Source organism: Camelina sativa, chromosome 12, assembly GCF_030686135.1.
Source record: "Camelina sativa cultivar CO46 ecotype springtype chromosome 12, ASM3068613v1".
NCBI lineage: Eukaryota > Viridiplantae > Streptophyta > Magnoliopsida > Brassicales > Brassicaceae > Camelina > Camelina sativa.
This window is the reverse complement of record NC_141891.1, coordinates 5,952,845-5,964,971: the sequence shown is the minus strand read 5'-3', so window position 1 is coordinate 5,964,971 and position 12,127 is coordinate 5,952,845. Positions and strand designations below refer to the sequence as shown.

Below are 12,127 nucleotides of genomic sequence, written 5' to 3'. Positions count from 1 at the left end.
ATTTCACACATATATCTACATGCTGATATAATAATTTATGCTTTAATTTTTTTTTCCAAGAGCTAATATTTATAAAACAATTGTTATGTTGTATTTTCAAACTATAATAATATAAAATACTCTATAACATGTCATAAAAATAGCTAATTTTTTTTAGTTTTCAAATATCTAGATATGCATCATTTTCATTTTTATAGTTTTATAGGCTATTAAAATACGACAATTGATATTATTATCCATAAATTTGAATTTATGTATATCATGTGTGTAAGTGATATTGTTTATAGTATTTATAATTTATGGTCAATAATCTTTTCTAAATATGAAAAATTCAATTCTAAAATCATAAAATTTATAATATCCAAAATTATAATCTTATTTAAACAATAAAAATACATATCTATAAATTAATAATTATTATTTTAAAATTTTTAATTACATTGTAAATTAATTAATATCACTATAAATTAATAAAATGTCATAGTCCCAATATTATTAATTTATAGAGGTTTTACTGTATTAGTTTTTTGTTTATTTTAAAAGAACTTATTATATATTAGCTAGTTAATATAATTTGGGCAACCAAATAACATATGATTAACATGTTATAAAGTGGATACGAAATTATGGAACCTAATTAATTGGAAAATTTTACAGTTAAATGCTTTCCTAATAGGGAAAGTTTTTTTTTTTCTTTTTTTCTAAACCTTCTAGCCCAGCGAAAAGGTTTGCTTCAACCAACCTCAACCTGACGATAAGATCCGAAGCACTAGCCTAAAGGTAAGTAAAGTCTTCCCCCCTCTCCCCTCCCAATGATCTTCTGTTTTGGAAGTGATTTTAGGGTTTAGCCTAAACCTGTAGTCTGAACCTTGGCTTGCTTTCAATCATTTTACCGTTCAAGTGTGACACCTATACAGAATTCAACTGTTAATATGAACCAAAAAGAGCATTTAATAACTCAGCAAGACAATACAACTGACTTACAGCTTCAGTTGCTTCTTCGGGAATTGAAAAAGCAACAAACCCCGAGCCTTTGCTTGTTCCATTAGGATCCCGCATCACCTGTCATATTACATCGCAACATGAGAAAAGGAAAAAAAAAAACTCTTAAGATACTAGCATTATCCAGGTTCAGCACCAGAAAGAAAGAACCACTCCAAAAGAAATCAACAGACAAGCATAACAAAGAGAAGTTTCAACTCTATCACAAATCCAGAGTATCAAATTAAGACGTTCTGACATACCAGAAGGCACGAAACAGGTCCCTCTCTTGACTGGGTGCACATCTGCAAACACACAGTTTTTCAAGTTAGACACCATCGAAGAACTAGCCTACTACAATAGAGAGGTGAGTAGTAGGTATATATCACAAACCTGTAGTCTGAACCTTGGCTTGCTTTCAATCATTTTAGCGCTCAACTGTGACACCAAATTCCACTGTTAAAAAGAACCAAAATATGCTAGTCACCATTATTTGATTCTTAGCATTCAGCACAAAAATTACCCAGAAAACTACATGACATTCTAATGGCTAAAAATGTTAAAGAATGATCAATCAAGAAATTGTATCCTATTTAGGATCTGTTCTAAAATGAAAGACATTATTCTAAATTTACCAGCAAGTAACCTAATTCACCAGCAAATAAAAAACTCAATCATCACATAATTTTATAGTGTAAATTAATAATTAATAATTTATAGATATATTTTTATATTATTTAAATTCTTAAAAATTGTGAATGGAGACAATTTTAGCAAAAAAAAAATTAGATTTTTGGATGTTATAAATTTTATGGTTTTTGAATTGAATTTTAATATCTAGAAAATATTACTAACAATAAATTATAAATACTATAGACAAATCCGCTTATACATATGCCATATATATATATATATATATTCAAATTTATGAATAATGATATCAGTTGTCGTATTTTAATAGTCTAGATAACTATCAAAATAAAAATGATGCATATCAAAAAATTGAAATTATTTATATGACATGTTATAGAGTAAATTATATTATTATAATTTAAAAATATAACATAATAATTATTTTATATATATGATCTATGGGAGAAAATTCAAAATTTTAAAGCATATATTATTATATCATCATATATATTTATTATATAGATATATATATTTATGATTATTAATTTATGATATTATTGAGACCATATTGTATATGAAAATTTCAAAAAAATTATTATTTTATTATTTATCAAATTTTGTTATTTTTTATATTAGTTGTGACCAATAAAATTTATTAATTTATAGAAATTTTGTAAAGCTTGAGATCATCATCGTCAAAACAGACAACCTGCGATTAAGATAACACAGAAACACAAACTACCCGAAAGTACAAAGTCTACGCCTATTTCCTTTTCTGGGAGCACCAAAATTGGCCTGGAGGTGTATAATATAAGTGCTGCGCACGACTGAAAAAAACGGCTAATAAAGAATATGAAATTGTGTAATACAGCCATCCAAAATTGGCCTGGAGATTTTGATTTTCGCTAGAGTGTCTTTAACTGTTATGCTGCAAAGTATTAAAACTAAGCTTCATCTTCTACTAGCTGCCTTGCAGTATCAGCTTTATGGGATGAGCTCAAAGGGAATGCAGATAGCTCTATGTAATCAAAGTCGTCAGTAGAGCTATCTGCATTCCCTTTGAGCTCATCCCATGAAGCTGATAGTAGAAGATGAAGCTTAGTTTTAATACTTTACAGCATAACAGTTAAAGACACTCTAGCTAAAATCAAAATCTTCTGATTCTTTATTAGTAGTCCTAAAAGGTTGCAACGGTCTGTCATTGTTTGTGACCAGATAAGTCATAAGTCAAAACTCCGGATTACCAACTCTTTCACCACAGTTTTGTGGCCATATAAGATTTTTAATGCCTATGATTTTCCATGTATCAGTCGGCTATGTCCTATGCCTTCTGTTTTAATATTTTATTACGACAACAAGGAAACATAAGTTTTTCCTAGTTTAAAACTTAAGAACATAAATATCCAAGTTTTAGAAATGAAAAATTTGTCCATCTCTTAGCTGATTGGTGAGCAACTTCAATTGCATTCCCTGTCAAAATAAAAAGAACATTTAGGTTGTTTGTTGCTAGTAAAGCACAAGACTGGTTCTTGTTTCTGCCACGAGGACCGGGATAACCTTAGGACTTAGGACATTTTACAGCAAACAAAAGTAACGTATCATGCAGAACTTACTCTTTGCCTCCAAGGTAGCCGGATCGTTGTCAGAAAATTGTACCATCTCGTTCTGCATAAGAAGAAGAAACCATAAGCAACGTGCTAAGAATGTTGAACACCTCTATGCAAACAGATGGCCAAATGTAATCTGACCTTCAGCTCTTTGTGTTTCCTTTCAATATCCTTAAGTTGCGTCAAGGCCTCTGTTCGTTCCTCCTGAAGCAAGAACAGCAGTTATGGTGAAAAGAGTATGCAAGGTTATCCAATCATTAATTCTGCAATACCAAAATTACTTACGGTTTCTTCCCTTCCCTTCTTTAGGGCTTCGCACTGATCAACAAGCTCTGCTAGCCTTTTATTACTACCCTGAAGATCAGTTTCAAGCTTCTGGCGAATACTCCTAAGCTGTTCATTCAGAATGAGATCAGAAATCAACAAACATTGCTTCACTCAAGTTAATAAGTATCATTATGATGTTATATCAGGATGAGAACGGTAGCTCACTTGGTTGCCAGCACAGCTGGGAAGGCTCCAAAAGTAGATCTTCATGTGGACAATTATGAAAACTGTCAAACGACATATAACAGCAACAAAGGCTATACACGGAAACCAATGAAATAAGATGTGAAAAGATGCCAACATAAGAACACAAAAGCTAACTCACAGAAATTCCAATCTTGTCCTTGGCAACAAGATCATCATCGACTAAACTCTGGATAACAACAATCTTTCACTGACTGACTAATTACTGCTCTCTTCGGCCCCATCTTCTCAAGTTCCTTGAGCTGAAAAAATATGAACAAAAGTAGAGAGATCCATAGCTGGTATTTCAAATCCATTAGTTCAATGCTAATGCTAAGTTAACAAGTAGTAAAAAACTTTTAAAAAGTGCTCACCAGGAAGAAGTCTTGAGACTCATAGAATATCTGAAGCAATGCTTGTTAACGAGGGCTATGAGTCTGAAACGAGGGCTTTCGATGGAGGAGAGGCGGGAGAAGTTTTCAGAAGCATCTTCTCCCGCTTCTCCTCCATCGAAAGCCCTCGTTTCTTTGACTGAACATCATCAACAATAGAAAGCAGCGATTTAGTTGAAACGACAAACTAGATTAAGAAAATTTTCAAAATCTCCAGAGTTTGTAAGACGAAATCGAGTCGAAATTTCAAAATCCAAACACTCTAAATTGATTTCAAATATTAGTGGAATCGCGTCATGCAAACCAAGTGTTTGTGAAAATTCCTCAAACAAATCTGTAACTATACGACCGAAGAAAGAAACAGAGCTACGGATCCAAACTAAGGAAAAGTTTATATGAAGTTTCGCGAAGAATAATAGAAACACACATCGAAGGTAGCAAAACATTCAAACAAATAGGTCGAATCGAAACCATCAAAAATTTATCTTATAAACCGAAGAAAACACAAGCTGAGCTCATCATGAGCACGATAACTATGGATCATAAAATTTCGGAGGATCACTCACTCGATCGATCTTCCCGGAACGATTCACGAATCACAGAGGGGTCTTATGCGAAACAAAATCAATCACAAGTAGAGAGAGTAGGAGATCAATCGTCCAGAGTATATTACCATCGTGTGTTCTCTTGCTCCTGATGAATGTAATCCAAAGGATTTGAAGCTTTTCTACCCTCTCTCTCTCTTCTCTTTTCTCTCTCTCTCTCAGAAATTTCGAAATGAAAATTGTTGAAGAAGACTTGAAAATTAAGCGGCTTATTTATCCCTCGCTTTCTGTTTCATTATTTTTTTCAGTTAATTTGAATTGCATCAAAAACGACACGGAGTTGAATTATAAGATACCAAAACGGCATGGCCTCTTATAACAACGAAGTCAACGTAAATCTTATAACTTATTAGGAAAAATGTTTGTCAGCTACTTGAGGTATACCCCAACACATAGCCACACATTAAAACAATATAAATGTCTTCTTAACTACGTCAACTATTGTCATCACATAAGGACATCCATAAACAAACATAGGTTATGTGTACAACACCATAAACATTCTACTCCGGTGGTTGGTTCGCCGGAATCTGGCATTGACCAGTATTGACCGATATTGACCAGTTTTAACCGGCGTTGACTAGTGTTAACCGGCATTGACCAGAAAAAAAATCAAAAAAAAATATTCTTTTTTTTCATGTATTTTTGATAAATAAAAAAAAAGATAAATGATTTGTATAATTTACTAAAACAAAATATAACAACAAAAATTTATACAACAAAATTTTATGTGTAGTAGATCTTTTCATAAAATTATAACAAATATATACCTTTTCCTTTTAACAATCATTTTTTGTTTTGAATTTTCAAAGGTAGGGATTTTAAATATATCTTTTTTTTTTTGCTTATTTATAAGATTATGTCATTTGAAATATATCCAAGGAATTGCCAACTATTTCTTTGATTTTACAAGACCAACCTTTGATTTTACAAGACCAACCTTTGATTTTACAAAAACAACTTTTATTTTTTAAGTATTTTCTAGATATATGTCTTTCATTTAAATAAATACAATTTTCATTATTTTCTTCCTTTCTTCTTCTTATTAAAAATAAAGAAATAGTTGGCAATGTCTTGTATATATTTCAAATGATATAATCTTATAAATAAGTAAATATATATATATATATATTTATAATCCCCAACTTTGAAAATACAAAATAAAAAATGATTTTTGAAAAAAAAAGGTATATATTTGTTATAGTTTTATGAAAAAATCTACTACATATAAAATTTTGGTGGTATAGTTTTATTATATTATTTTTGTATATTTTCTGTATTAACAAAATTAGTTACTAGATATACCACAATTTTTTTTGTCATATAATTTTTACTTTTTTTTGGTATATAATTTTTACTTTTTTGTCATATAAGATTTTATTTTGTATAACTTTTTGTTGTTATATTTTGTTTTTGTAATTATACAAATCATTTATCTTTTTATTTATTTATCAAAAATACATGAAAAAATAATTTTATAAGGAAAAAAGAAAAAAATATTTTTTTTGAATTTTTTTTTTCTGGTCAACGCCGGTCAACACTGGTCAACATCGGTTAAAACTGGTCAATATTGGTCAATACTGGTCAACGCCGGATTCCGGCGAACTAACCACCGGAGTAGAATGTTTATGGTGTTGTACACATAACCTATGTTTGTTTATGGATGTCCTTATGTGATGACAATAGTTGACATAGTTAAGAAAACATTTATATTGTTTGTATGTGTGGCTATGTGTTGGGGTATACCTCAAGTAGCTGACAAACATTTTTCCAACTTATTATTACTAACTCAGTTTTATTCAAAAAAAAAAAAAAAAATTATTACTAACTCAGTAAATTATAACCACATTAAAAAAAAAATAATACATTCCGAGTTGTTAATATAATACTCAAAATTCAGAAAAGATAAGTGGGATATTGTTGTTGTTCTACATTCCGAATTGTGAATATAATATAATCCGAGTTATTGTTCGGCATTCCTCACTTTTTGTCTTCCCCTTCCACCTCTGGAGCCACTGGTATGATTGTTCCGTCTGGTAAGGCTGCTCCAGCTGCACGAAGAAAGGCCGTAATCATTCTTCGGTTATCACTTGCACTTCCTCCCTGCCTGCTTTTACCATTGACATTACTTCCTTAACCTACATGGTGTTCGTCCACAATTAAAAAAAAATGCAGTACATCATATGCGTTAAATAGTTACACAATTATGCTGATAAATATGCTAGTCACCATTATTTGATTCTTAGCATTCAGCACAAAAATTACCCAGAAAACTACATGACATTCTAATGGCTAAAAATGTTAAAAGAATAATCAATCAAGAAATTGTATCCTACTTAGGATCTGTTCTAAAATGAAAGACATTATTTTAAATTTACCAGCAAGTAACCTAATTCACCAGCAAATAAAAAACTCAATCATCACATAATTTTATAGTGTAAACTAGTAATTGATCCGCGCTACGCGCGGTAGTTAGATTAAGGTGTATTCCGGAATTTGTTATGTATATTATTTTTTTGGTTACGTAAATTCATCTTTACGTTTGTTTTTTATTTGATTTTGGTTGTTTATGTTGTTTTGTTGGTTATTTTTCTATAAAAATAGGTTTTTCAGTAAGTATAATTTAGTTTGCTGTTTATTTTTTTTTAAAATTGAGATCATCTTGTATGTTTTTAATGCTTTTTAAAAAAAATTATAATTAGAAGTTAACATTGTGTAGTTGAAGTTGTTGTTTGGCTGTAGTTTTTAGTTGTGATTAATTTATTATTGTTTGTCATTTTAGTGTTTAGTGTGAAAAAGGTTGTGGATTTTATTAAGAAAAATAAATAAAATCAATAACTTACATTTCTTTTTTTTGGTCTATTTTTCTTTGTTTCAGCCGGACCCAATTTTTCTTTAAGGCTTGTTGGTCTATTGGATCATTATTTGTATGTTATTGAGGTTGTAATGGATTTGTTCCTTTTCAAAATTTGATGTCCTCGTGAATGGATAGGAGAAGAGCAATGTTTGCGATCTAGAGGACAATATGAGTATTGAACTTATTTTTTTGATGCTCGTAATCATTTTTTTCAGTCATCCCTTTCGTAATCGTTTTCCCTTGAATATTCATTTTTTTTAGGGTTTGCGTATTTGGTTGATTTCCACTCGCTTCGCATTTGTAGGGGGATATTTGGTTATCCCCTGTTGATTTCGTTAAAGGTAAATGTGAATTGGGTTGCAAATTTGTTTATATGAAAATGCGATGGCTTCCTTAGATTTCCTAATTAAGTTGTGAGTTGTTTTTGTGTTCTTAGTTGTAATTTTTTTTCTATCCGTTTTGTCCTCTGAGTTTCGAGTTGATGTGAATTGTGTTTTGGGAAAATTTATTTTTCTTGTTTATCTTGCTGTAATTTTATAAAGTCTGGGTTGTTTTTTTGTTGGCTCGTTTTTTTTTTTTATATAATTTAGTGTTACGGTTATCATATTGTGGCATTCCTATTTTTGAATCTCTTTAGTTTATTAAAGGTGTGTTCATCTCTTTGCTTCTTTGTCTTTGGTGATTGATTTGTGAAGTGTTGCCTTTGGTTGGTGTGAAGCGTATTGAAAAAGGGGATTCTGTTAGCTTACAACGGGAGTTGCTTCTTGTGACTTCAAAGTCGGACAAAATATATATTGCCCTATCACGTAGCGAGTTTTCTAATTTTGAAAGGTGGGTCACATTGATCGACCACATGGGGAGATACCGTCTGTGATCCATGGATCTCCGATCCTTGGATGACACAACTCTAGAGAAAAACTTCAAATTAGATAGAGTTGTAAAAAACGAATAAATGAAAAGTCTAGTTAAGATGGAAAAAACCTTCTCATCAATGAGTAGGACGTCGACGCCCATGAGTTGGCCTCCTTTTTTGACATTGCGATCAGGCCAGTGATGAAGCATTCTTCCAATGATCTGTTGGTGAAGGCGCCCATCTTTGAGATTTTTGAATGAAACGACTGGGGAATCCATGTTAGTGAGGAGAAATTAAAGAGACGAAGAAAAATATATGAAGCATGAAATTGGAGGAGAAGACATTATATAGGACTTACACCAATTAAAGATAGAGTAGTGGGTCTTGAATTGAAAGAGCGAGCATTGAACGGGATGAATTACAGTAATAGAGAAAAACGTTAAAATGGAGATGGAAGAGAGAGAAGACAGCGAAAGGGTGTGGAGGAGTGGAGAACATTTATTTCAAATATAACCATTAGGTGAACCGAGATGAAAGAATGAGAAGGGCAGGGACGCTTCAGGTCCACAACAGACGACGACGCTGTGGAGTATCGTGGAAAGGGGTTTTATTCCGCGAGCCAAAAAAACACGGCTTAGTGGATAATGTCGCAAAATTGGAAAAATGAATTGGGCCTTTACAAAAATATGATAGAAATAAATAATAATTGCTTAGTGGGTAATGTCAAAAATATGGGCTTATTTCAAAAATATGGACTTATTAAAAAGAGGGGTATGCTGAGGTGGCAGCATCAGGAGTTAGGAAACTACACTTTATATATATATATAGATATTTAAATATTCCGCGCTACGCACGGGATTTGTGTTATTTTTTTTTGTTTAAAATGAAATATACTTTAAAGGGTGAATGGATATTATTTTTATATATATATATGATACAATTACACCATATAATTAACATAGTAATTTATATGGGACATAATTATGGCCTCCTTTTTGTTTTCTATTTAAACCAAATTAATTTATCTATTAAACAATTTAAACCCAACAGAATAATTATATGACTATTGTTTGCTATCATTTATTTTTGTGTAAGTAGTTTTCTACAATCTTTATTTCCTTTCCAAATTTATTGCTGCTTCTAATGCAAACTAATTATATTTTCAATACTTTTGGCATCACATTCTTTTATTTTATAATTAAATATTTTTTGGGGTGCATTTTCATTGTTTTTAGAATATTTTTCATCAGGTTGTAGAAATAAAAATTGTAAACCATATCTTATAATTATGTTTATGGATAGTATCCAACAGAATAAAAAATATTGATTTTTTTTTCATGTTTATTTTTGTAATACAAACCATATTTTCAATATACTAAATTTTTTTTGCCTACAATATGAAGTGCATTTGTTAACTTTGTAAGATAAAAATATTAGAACATTACCATGTTTACAACACTAAGGAACTGGTATGGAACTTCATTTTTATTTGTTTTCTCTAGTTAAGAAGTTGTTATTTACATATATTTCTTAATATGTTGATAAGAATTATTAAGATTTTTATAGTTAAAATATGATAAATTTGTGTTGCGTCGGTACGATCGTATGGTTGCATGATGTATTTGCTTTATCGCTTTCATGTTAATCTTTCAGATTCTTGGCCATAGAGTATAATCTCCAGGCTATAGAGTATTCTCTGTTCGTTATTTTACTTTATTGACAACTTAAGAATGCAGAAATTGTGCCTGCATTACCAGAGAACTAACTTTTAATATAAGATGTTTTTACTTGCTTTCTTCTTAATCTAACCAAATAAAAACTAATGTAAACCTGCAAATCTGTTATTACCTTCACGTTTCATGAAATGTGTAGTTGATTAAAGGCTTTGAAATCTTGTTATCCCCTGAAGCAGCATATGTTACATGCATAAGGAAATGGTCTAACTAAACTTTTTTTCGCGAGAAAGACTTTGGAACTGCTATGTTTTTAGCTTGTATTAAGTTTCAAAAATAAAAATAAAGTGTGCTCTTTTAAACATATATATATTCAGAGTTCAGACGAAACGAACCATGAAACCAAAGCTAATTACGTTATGGCCATTGTCATCTTCTGTGTGCATCTAGAGTAAAGACGTCTCTCAAGTCTCAACTACCAGTTGATTGATAACCTTTAACGTGGAACAGTTTTAGAAGAAAAATGAAACGTTAACCGTTTCAGAAAATAAAAGCAGACAAATAATAGGATCATGATAAATCACCTAAACTGATTAAAATAAGCAAGTGTGGCTGATTGAACCAATAAACTCTCGTTGAAATTGTTTGTCCTGTATTGGTAAACTAAGTCTTTGAACCTTTCTTTCAGTTGAGGCTTGAGGGCTTTGAGCTTTAGTGCTGCTGAGAAAGTTCTGTATATCATTATAGAAAATATATGACGACACTTTTTGTTTTTATCTTTATACTTATTCTCATGCAATTAGACAAAGTCAGTGAGAATTATGGTGTATGACTATGCAATAGCAAGAAAGATCCCTAATTTAAAAAAAAAAAAAAAAAGATCTTACCACGAACTCTTGTGTGCTTGAGAATTCGGCTTCAAAGAGCTAGCTATCATCGACAATGGTCTGAGTGTGTGAGTTTGAACATCATCATATCATCCAAAAACCAAAACTTCTCTGACACCTAAGAGAGACACTGAAATCTAGTAAACATGAATTAAGATTGTTGATCAACCTCCAACCCAATGCTTCTCCATGAGCTAGAGAGACAACAAAACAGTAAACATGAGAAAACAGGACGTGAATTTAAAAAGCCCATAAACTGAAGAGGAAGCAAGAAGAAGAAAGGCCATATCTTCTTACATGTGGTCTTCCAGCGTAGAAAAATTGCACGTAGAAGTTATAACTAAAGATGAGATTAGTGAAGTCGTAACTTATCTGGTGGGATATAAATTGAGAAGCCAGGAAGCCACAGGAGATGAGAGAAGCTTGAAACGGAGATCATGGCCATGTGGGGAGACAATGGGTTTTGAGGCTAACGTTTCATATGCTTAGCGGATTTCTTTTTGTTTTGTTTTTTTTTTTTTTTTTTTTTGCAAGATGTCGTTTGGTTAATTTGTAGTTGTTAATTGTTGCATTAAGAAAGAGTTAGATGATGTGGCATGCTCTAAGATGAATTTGGAGTTTGCTGAGGTGGCTGCACAAGAAGAGAGGAAAAGGCAACTTTATATATATAGATTAATAATTAATAATTTATAGATATATTTTTATATTATTTAACTTCTTAAAAATTGTGAATGGAGACAATTTTAGCAAAATAAGATTAGACTTTTGGATGTTATAAATTTTATGGTTTTTGAATTGAATTTTAATATCTAGAAAACATTACTAACAATAAATTATAAATACTATAGACAAATTTATGAATAATGATATCAGTTGTCGTATTTTAATAGCCTATATAACTATCAAAATGATGCATATCAAAAAAATTGAAATTATTTATATGACATGTTATAGAGTAAATTATATCATTATAATTTGAAAATATAACATAATAATTATTTTATAGATATGATCTATAGGAGAAAATTCAAAATTTTAAAGCATATATTATTATATCATATATATATATATATTATATATATTATATAAATATATATATTTATGATTATTAATTTATAATATTATTGAG

The 12,127-nt window shown here is 30.7% G+C and overlaps 3 long non-coding RNA genes and 1 pseudogene across 5 annotated transcripts; all 4 read right to left on the bottom strand.

The window, feature by feature from the left end:
- Positions 1-467: 467 nt before the first annotated feature.
- Positions 468-1,640, bottom strand: LOC147930212 (uncharacterized). 2 transcript variants are annotated; one of them, XR_015573932.1, is made up of 5 exons: positions 1,617-1,640; positions 1,375-1,437; positions 1,245-1,286; positions 985-1,062; positions 468-909 (listed from the first exon to the last, which is right to left on the bottom strand). It is a non-coding gene; the product is annotated as an uncharacterized LOC147930212 (long non-coding RNA). The 2 variants fall into 2 exon arrangements; XR_015573931.1 differs by lacking the exon at positions 1,617-1,640 and having other exon boundaries at positions 1,375-1,493.
- Positions 1,641-2,854: 1,214 nt separating this feature from the next.
- Positions 2,855-4,150, bottom strand: LOC104733249 (meiotic nuclear division protein 1 homolog; annotated as a pseudogene). The gene is made up of 7 exons (XR_015573649.1): positions 4,106-4,150; positions 3,874-3,994; positions 3,714-3,752; positions 3,507-3,614; positions 3,363-3,425; positions 3,228-3,279; positions 2,855-3,084 (listed from the first exon to the last, which is right to left on the bottom strand). The product of XR_015573649.1 is annotated as a meiotic nuclear division protein 1 homolog (transcript).
- Positions 4,151-9,881: 5,731 nt separating this feature from the next.
- Positions 9,882-10,410, bottom strand: LOC147930211 (uncharacterized). Its single transcript, XR_015574071.1, has 2 exons — positions 10,287-10,410; positions 9,882-10,183 (listed from the first exon to the last, which is right to left on the bottom strand). It is a non-coding gene; the product is annotated as an uncharacterized LOC147930211 (long non-coding RNA).
- Positions 10,411-10,505: 95 nt separating this feature from the next.
- Positions 10,506-11,485, bottom strand: LOC147930210 (uncharacterized). The gene is made up of 3 exons (XR_015574070.1): positions 10,999-11,485; positions 10,696-10,842; positions 10,506-10,605 (listed from the first exon to the last, which is right to left on the bottom strand). It is a non-coding gene; the product is annotated as an uncharacterized LOC147930210 (long non-coding RNA).
- Between the last annotated feature and the right edge of the window lie 642 nt (positions 11,486-12,127).